At 48.3% G+C, this 7,759-nt stretch overlaps 1 pseudogene; it reads right to left on the reverse strand.

Moving 5' to 3' along the window:
- The window catches only part of LOC123099321 (histidine-containing phosphotransfer protein 2-like), a 36,992-nt pseudogene extending 35,853 nt beyond the window's left edge, over window positions 1-1,139 (reverse strand).
- Window positions 1,140-7,759: the final 6,620 nt, after the last annotated feature.

Genomic DNA, 7,759 nt, shown 5'->3' on the forward strand with positions numbered 1-7,759 from the left:
TTGGGTTATCAAACGACCATTGGCATTATGTATAATAGCCTATCATTGATACCGTAATAAATGTTTGTAGAACGAGAAAGTGTTCATTGCAGAGATATAGCATCTCCATTGGCATGAATACTGATAATTCCATGTGTAACACAACTGAACACAGATCTTACTTATGTATATCCGGCAGCCGCAAACGACACGACGCCGACACATTCGAACAGAAACGTGGACACACCAGAAAACTACAATCAGCGTTACGCATATATATACCAACTAACCAACTAATAATACCAGAAACGTTAACAACACAAAACAGTAGACTTAATATTGCAGCTAGCATGAATACCGGTACTTCCCTTACATGAAACACAAATAAACTCGACACTTCTACCTATGACTACACAACAATGTAAACAACAGCATAAACTGCTTGCCCAAGACAAACACATCTAAATCACACCGACATCATGCGGCGAAGAACAAACATACAGTTATAAATGGGCGGGAGAAAGAAAAGAGCTTATCATCATCACCTGCAGCTGCACCCCTTGAGCTGGTGCACCAGGTCGTCAACCTTGTTGAAATCTACCACAGGCTGGTTCCTGTGAATCACAAAGCAGAGCGTACGAAATCAGTACCCAAGATGAGATGACGAAAGCATATGGAGAGAGGAAGGGTTAGGGGCGGACAGCAGGCCGGCGATGTCGTTGATGATCCTGTTGGCGTTGCCGATGAAGAGGATGATGACCTCGGCGACCAAGCCTGGTTCTGAGCTGCCATCCTCGTCCATCGACTGCAGGTATTGGAAATACTCGTCCACCGTACCCTACATGAATCACATCACATCACGAGAAGGCACAGCCAGGCGGTCAGACCGCAAGCACATGGGATCTAGATGGGGATGGACTCACCGTGGCGAACATAGAAGTGACCAGGGCATTCAGTCGGGCCCTGAGCGCGGCGCCCGACATGGCGAGAGAACTGGGGCAGAGCAAGTGCTGAATGGATCAGGTGGCAGAGTGCTCGATGGAGAATGGAAGGGGCTTGGTGACGGAGCACCTTATATACCCAGACGCAAGAGGCTCTCCCTGCGGAAAGGTGTTGCAGCGAGTGCCACCATTAACACTAGTGGCTCGGCCGGTAGCCATTAAGGAGCTTTTTCGAAAAGGGGCGCTTTATTACTTAAAACATTTAAGTACTACACCCGGCCTCTGCATAGCTAAGATGCACATAGCCAAACAATATCCTCTCATTCAAAAAAAGGCGAAATACAAGGAAAACATGCAATATCCGTATAACGCCTGGAGCGGAGGGAGGCCAATCCTAAGATCATGCTGCCACCCATGTTGGGTAAAAGTATCCCTCGCCATAGCCTCCAATCGTGTACACACCTCCATAAACAGGTCTTGATTCTCCACACATTGTAGAGAGGACCATAAACGAAGAGTCCCGGTACATCTGTAGATAACCTGCATAAGAGAAGTATTTTTATCGTTAAAAACCTTATCATTTCTACAAAGCCAAAGCGACCAAATAACGGCAAGCGCTCCCACTCTGAGAAGGGTTCTAAACCTGTGATCAATCCCATGTAGCCAGTTGCCAAACACATTAGCAACACTACAAGGAGGATACAAGCCAGAAGCTATTTGGATGACTGACCATATAGAACGAGCCAATTTGCATTGAAAGAATAAATGTTTTATTGTCTCATCATGGTGACAAAAGACACATTGCGGACTTCCATGCCAATTTCTCTTAATAAGGTTATCTTTAGTAAGAATGACTCCACGACAAAGATACCATGCGAAGATTTTATTCTTAAGCGGTATCTTCATCTTCCAGATCTTCTTGTTATTATCAACTGGCACATCAGACTGGATTAACGCTCTATACATAGACTCTACTGAGAACTATCCATTCCCATGTAGGTTCCATCGAAATACATCAGACCCATGTGACAATTGCACTGTGGACAACCGCTGGAGCAGGATGTTCCACGATTGTAGTCTGGGTCCAAATAAATCCCTTCTGAATGTCACATTTGGCGGAAATGATTCCATTACCGTGGCGATAGTATCGCCCTTGTGACGTACAATGTTGTATAGAGCCGGATATTGTTCCCGGAGAGTGGCATTTCCTAGCCACTTATCCTCCCAGAATCTAATTTCTGAGCCATCCTTAATCGAGAAAGATCCATAGCAAAAGAAATATTTCTTCGTAGCCATTAGACCCGCCCAAAAGTGAGAATCCCCAGGCTTCCAATATACTTGGGATACTGCCTTGGAGCCCACATATTTCCGTCTGAGGAGGGTTTGCCATACACCATCTTCCGTTAGTAATTTAAACAACCATTTACCGAGTAGGGACCTATTCTTAACCTCAAGGTCATGAATGCCCAACCCGCCTTGGTCTTTGGGACGGCAAACCACACTCCATTTAGCCAATCGATATTTCTTTTTCTCGCTATCTCCTTGCCAAAAGAATCTTGATTGGAAATAATCCAATCTAAGTAAAATTCCTTTTGGCAACTGGAAGAAGGAGATCATATATAGTACCATATTACTTAGTACTGAATTTATTAGGGCCAATCTTCCTCCTAGAGACAGCAGCTTACCTTTCCAACTGCTAAGTCTTTTTTGCAGCCTCTCCTCGACGTGTTTCCATTCAGCATTTGTGAGTCTCCGATAATGTATCGGTATCCCCAAATATGTGATCGGAAACTGGCCCAACCCACATCCGAACAGTTCGGCGTACAGGTGAGCCTCGTGTTGGGCCTCGTCAAAGAAAAACAATTCACTTTTATGAAAATTGATCTTAAGATCTGAGAGTTGCTCGAATGCTGATAAAATTAATTTCAGATTTCTCGCTTTCTCGAGGTCATGATCCATGAAGAGAATTGTATCGTCGGCATACTGAAGTATGGAGAGGCCACCATCAACTAGATGATTTACTACCCCATCAATTTGTCCATCAGCCTTGGCACGCTCAATCATGACTGCTAGCATATCCGCCACTATATTGAATAGCATGGGCGATATCGAGTCACCTTGTCGCAATCCCTTCTTCGTTTGAAAATAGTGGCCAAGGTCATCATTGACCTTAATGGCAACACTGCCTCCTGAAACAAAGCTATGGATCATTGCGCGCCACTCTGCAGAAAATCCTTTCATTCTGAGAGTCTGTTGAAGAAAGGGCCATTTGACTTTGTCATAAGCTTTTTAAAGTCTATTTTAAGTACGACCCCATTCAACTTTTTTCTATGTAATTCATGGACAGTTTCATGAAGGATAACAACTCCGTCTAGGATGTGTCTACCTTGCATAAAAGTTGTCTGTGAAGGACGAACCACATGTTCAGCAACCGAATTCAGCCTAAGAGTTGCAACCTTCGTGAATATTTTAAAACTAACATTAAGGAGGCAAATAGGTCTATATTGTTGTATCCTTTCAGCCTCATTAACCTTAGGTAATAAAATAATCTCACCGAAGTTTAAGCGAAACAAATCTAGTTGGCCAGCATGTAGATAGCTAAACAAGAGGAGGAGATCCTGTTTGATGACTTCCCAGAAGTTCTGATAGAACTCTGCAGGAAAACCATCCGGACCCGGGGCTTTGTTGTGCTCCATTAGGAAAACTGCCTTTCTAACTTCCTCCTCGGAGTATGGTGCTGTTAGAAGGTTGTTTTCCTCATCAGAGACCTGAGGGATGTCATCTGTTCGAGACTCATCCATCGAGAAGTTTCCTTCCTCTGGGGCTCCGAACAAATTTTTATAATAATTAGTGATATAAAATTTAAGTTGCTCATGTCCCTCAATTGTGCCCTCATCCTGTTGAAGTGAATGAATAAGTTTCTTCCGGTGTCTGCCATTGGCGACGCCGTGGAAATATCTAGTATTTGAATCACCTTTTAGGATAAATTGAGAGTTAGAGTGTTGGTACCATTTGAGTTCCTCTTCACGTAGCATGCTAGCTATCTGTGCATTCGATTGACTCTTGATCTCGATTTCATGCTCAGATAATGGTCTAACCTCTGCCAAAGCTTCTAATTCATCAATGATAGATGAAAGACGAAGCTTCTCCTTTTTGAGGATACACACTGTATGCCTAGCCTAACCACCAAGGAATTTACGTAATGCACGCATTTTGTTATTCCATTTGTGTATTGGGATGCGAGCTACAGGTCGAGAACGCGGGATGCAGCCAGATTAGTGTCCGGCCAAGGCTGTGACAACTCGTTCCATGGGCCCTCCACTGGCCTTTGACGGCTGTAATCTCTCTTAAAACCTGGAGATGTGTGTTTACAAACAACAAGTTTAGTGGTGGCTGGCTGAGATTGTTTTTTTTTTAGAACGAAGATGCCAGACGCGTCCGGCTTTAAATTAATAAAGCCACAACCGGCAGCGTAGCAACACACTAAATCTGAATACAACATCACAGGCCATCCCGGCCAACGCCGAAGCAACACCAAAGAGGTTCGGGCGCTACATAACAAAGCACTGGCGGATTACAGGGCACAACCCGTACAGAGCGCGCGGGCTCGTCAAGCATAAAAAGGGACCATGGTCACACGCCATAGTCAAGGCTCCCTAGCCATCACGTACACTTGCAATAGACGTTGTTGGGCGGTCTTGATCAGCTCAGCATCCCTCCGCCTCCCCAACGGACTCCACTGCTGCAATAGAAGGTTGCATTTGAAGATAATGTTAGCCGGATGCGAAGGAAAGCAACCCTCGATAGTGAATTTGTTCCTTGTTAACCACATAGCCCAGAGTAGTGCCCCTACACAGCTCCACATAACCCGTTTTGTACGCCCGTGAATCGTATCTAGAAGTTGGGTCAACTATGCGGCCGTTCTGGGGTCCCACTGAGCACCACCGCGGTCCGGACCGCGCTCCATGCAAATCTTGCAAGAGAGCACGTGAAGAACACGTGGTTGGCATCCTCTGGGGCCCCACACAACGCGCACGGTCCGGTGGCCGGACCATTGCATTTAGCCACATTTAAGGAGGTAGGCAGCTTATCACGGAATAGTTGCCACATAAAGAGTTTGATCTTCAAGGGCAACCGCGCTTTCCACAACCCCTCCATCGCTTGATGCGCCGTCCCTCGATACAGCTTGCGGTACAAGGAATTAACCGAAAGCTTCCCAGAACTGGTGAGCGCCCAGCTCACCATGTCCGGTTCGTCCACAAGGTTGATTGGTTCAATGAGTTGCAACATAGCCGTTAGACTAGTCTGCTCTTGGCCATTTAGTTCCCGTTTGAAGTAGATCGCAGGTGGGGTCGACGCAAGCGCTTCCGCCACCATGATCGCTGGGTTCACCGCTAGCTCGAACAGATCCCGAAATTCAGTCCAAAGCGGTTGAGCCCCTATCCACAGATCCGTCCAGAAGCGGGCCGAGCGGCCGTTCCCAATGGCAAACTTCGCCCCCATGGCAAATGCCGGTTTGACCTTCTGCAGGTCGTTCCAGAAGGGGGAGCCCCTTGCCCTCCCTTCGAAGAAATTGCCATCAGGAAAATACTTGGCCTTGAGGAGATCAACCCACAGACCGGTTGCCCCTTGGGCAATTTTCCAGATCCATTTACACATCAAAGCGATGTTTAAAAGTCTGGAGTTGGTAATCCCAAGGCCCCCCAAGGCCTTGGGTCTGCACACCCAGACCCATTTAACCATATGGTATTTACGGTTCGGGTCGGTTCCTTCCCAAAAGAACTTGGCGCGTGGCGTGTCAAACTTCGCATGCACCCCTTCTGCAAGCAGAAACAAGCCCATGGCAAACATTGGCAATGAGGAAAGGCTGGAGTTCGTAAGAATTAGCCTAGCCGCCTTGGAAAGGAATTTCCCTCGCCAGGGGCACACCCTCCCTCACACCTTCACACACAAAGGATCCCAATCCTCTATCGTGGGACGTTTGGTGTCTATCGGTAAGCCGAGATACATAAACGGGAATTTGCCGACTTTGCAGTTAAACAAATCCGCTATACGTCTACCCTCCTCCGGCTCGACCCCCATTGCAATCAATTCACATTTGTGAAATTTGATTTTGAGGCCCGACATGAGCTCAAAACTAATGAGAATCGCCTTGATCGAAGCTATGTTGTGCAAATCCGGGCGAAACATCAAAAGCGTGTCATCCGCGTATTGCAGATGCGTCACTCCCCCTGGAATGAGGTGGCCTACCAACCCGTGGATGTGGCCCGCCGCTGCTGCTTTCGTCAGCATCGCGGACAGCGCATCAACTACGAAGTTGAACAGCAACGGCGACATCGGGTCACCTTGCCTGAGTCTGCGTTTGTTCCTGAAGAAATGCCCTATTTCTCCGTTCACCGAAACTGCTGTTTGGCCTCCCGAGACCAGTTGCATAACACGGTGAACCCACACCGCGGAGAAACCACGACCCAAGAGCACCTGACGCAGGAAATCCCAATTTACCCGGTCGTACGCCTTCTCGAAGTCTAGTTTCAGCAAAACTGTCGGTTCCTTCGTGCGTTTGAGCTCGTGCACAATCTCCTGGAGAGCGAGCGGACCCTCGAGGATATTGCGCCCGCGAATAAACGTAGACTGGTTATGATGAATCGAGCGCTGGGCGATCGGACCTAAGCGGGTGGCGCTCGCTTTAGCACAAATCTTAAAAGGAACGTTAATAAGTGCAATTGGGCGGTACTGTCTAATGTTATCGGCCCCCTGCACCTTCGAAATGAGCGAGAGAACTCCAAAATTAAGGCGGGCTATATCTACCGTCCCTCACATAAAACCATTACAGATCTCATAAATGGGGCCTCTAAGTATGGGCCAGAACCACTTGAACATTGCCACCGGCCACCCGTCCGGGCCCGGCACAGTATCCCTTTCATCCCCATTAGGGCGGCGTCAATTTCTTCCGGGAGAAAGGCGAGCCCCAGCTCGTCGTTTTCAGCCGCCAGGACGCGTTGAGAATCCTCCCACACATCCGCGCGCAGGCCAGCTCCCTGGGCCTCGCACGTACCCATCAGGTTGATATAGAACTCGTAAATGTGCCGAGATATATCCTCTTGTCGCAACAGGAGCCCCTGCTCCGATTGTAGCATGAGGATAGCACATTTACGACGACCGTTAGCGTAGGCGTGAAAATATTTGGTATTGGCATATCCCTTAAGCGTCCACTTTAGCCCACTACGACGCCGCCAATATTCCTCCTCTGCACGGAGTAACGCCTCGACCTGCCCCTCAAGGGCATATCGATGAGCCCACTCCTGCTCTGAGAAGGCCCGAGCATCAGCCTGCGCATCGATCCTAGCTATGTCCTCCATAATCGATGCTCTATGCTCTTTGTCCATCCTCCCTAGATTGGCGCCCCACCCCTTAAGGCTGGCTCTGAGTTGTCCCCCGACTGCGTTCCAGAATTTCATCGGGCCTCGCTGGGGACCGACCTGCTGCACGCACGCCAGCCATTTCTCCTTGAAGATTGCCTCAAATCCTGGCACTTCAAACCAGGCGGTTTCGAAGAAAAACCGCAGGCTGCGTCGCAGCCTATCCTCCCCCGAGGAGTAGACTAACGGCACATTGTCAGATCCAATGCGGGTCTCCATGACCAGCGTGCACAAAGGAAGCCCATCTCCCACTCCGGCGACATGAACACCCTGTCGAGCACCGAGCGGACCGGGTCGAGTTGCTTGTTAGTCCATGTGAAACGCGCGCCTGTCCTAGCTAGCTACTTCCCTTAAGGCCATGGCGGCAATAGCATAATTGAACATGGCCACCCGCGGCCAGTTAATGTTACTGTTATTCTT

Source organism: Triticum aestivum, chromosome 4D, assembly GCF_018294505.1.
Source record: "Triticum aestivum cultivar Chinese Spring chromosome 4D, IWGSC CS RefSeq v2.1, whole genome shotgun sequence".
NCBI classification, from domain to species: Eukaryota; Viridiplantae; Streptophyta; class Magnoliopsida; order Poales; family Poaceae; genus Triticum; species Triticum aestivum.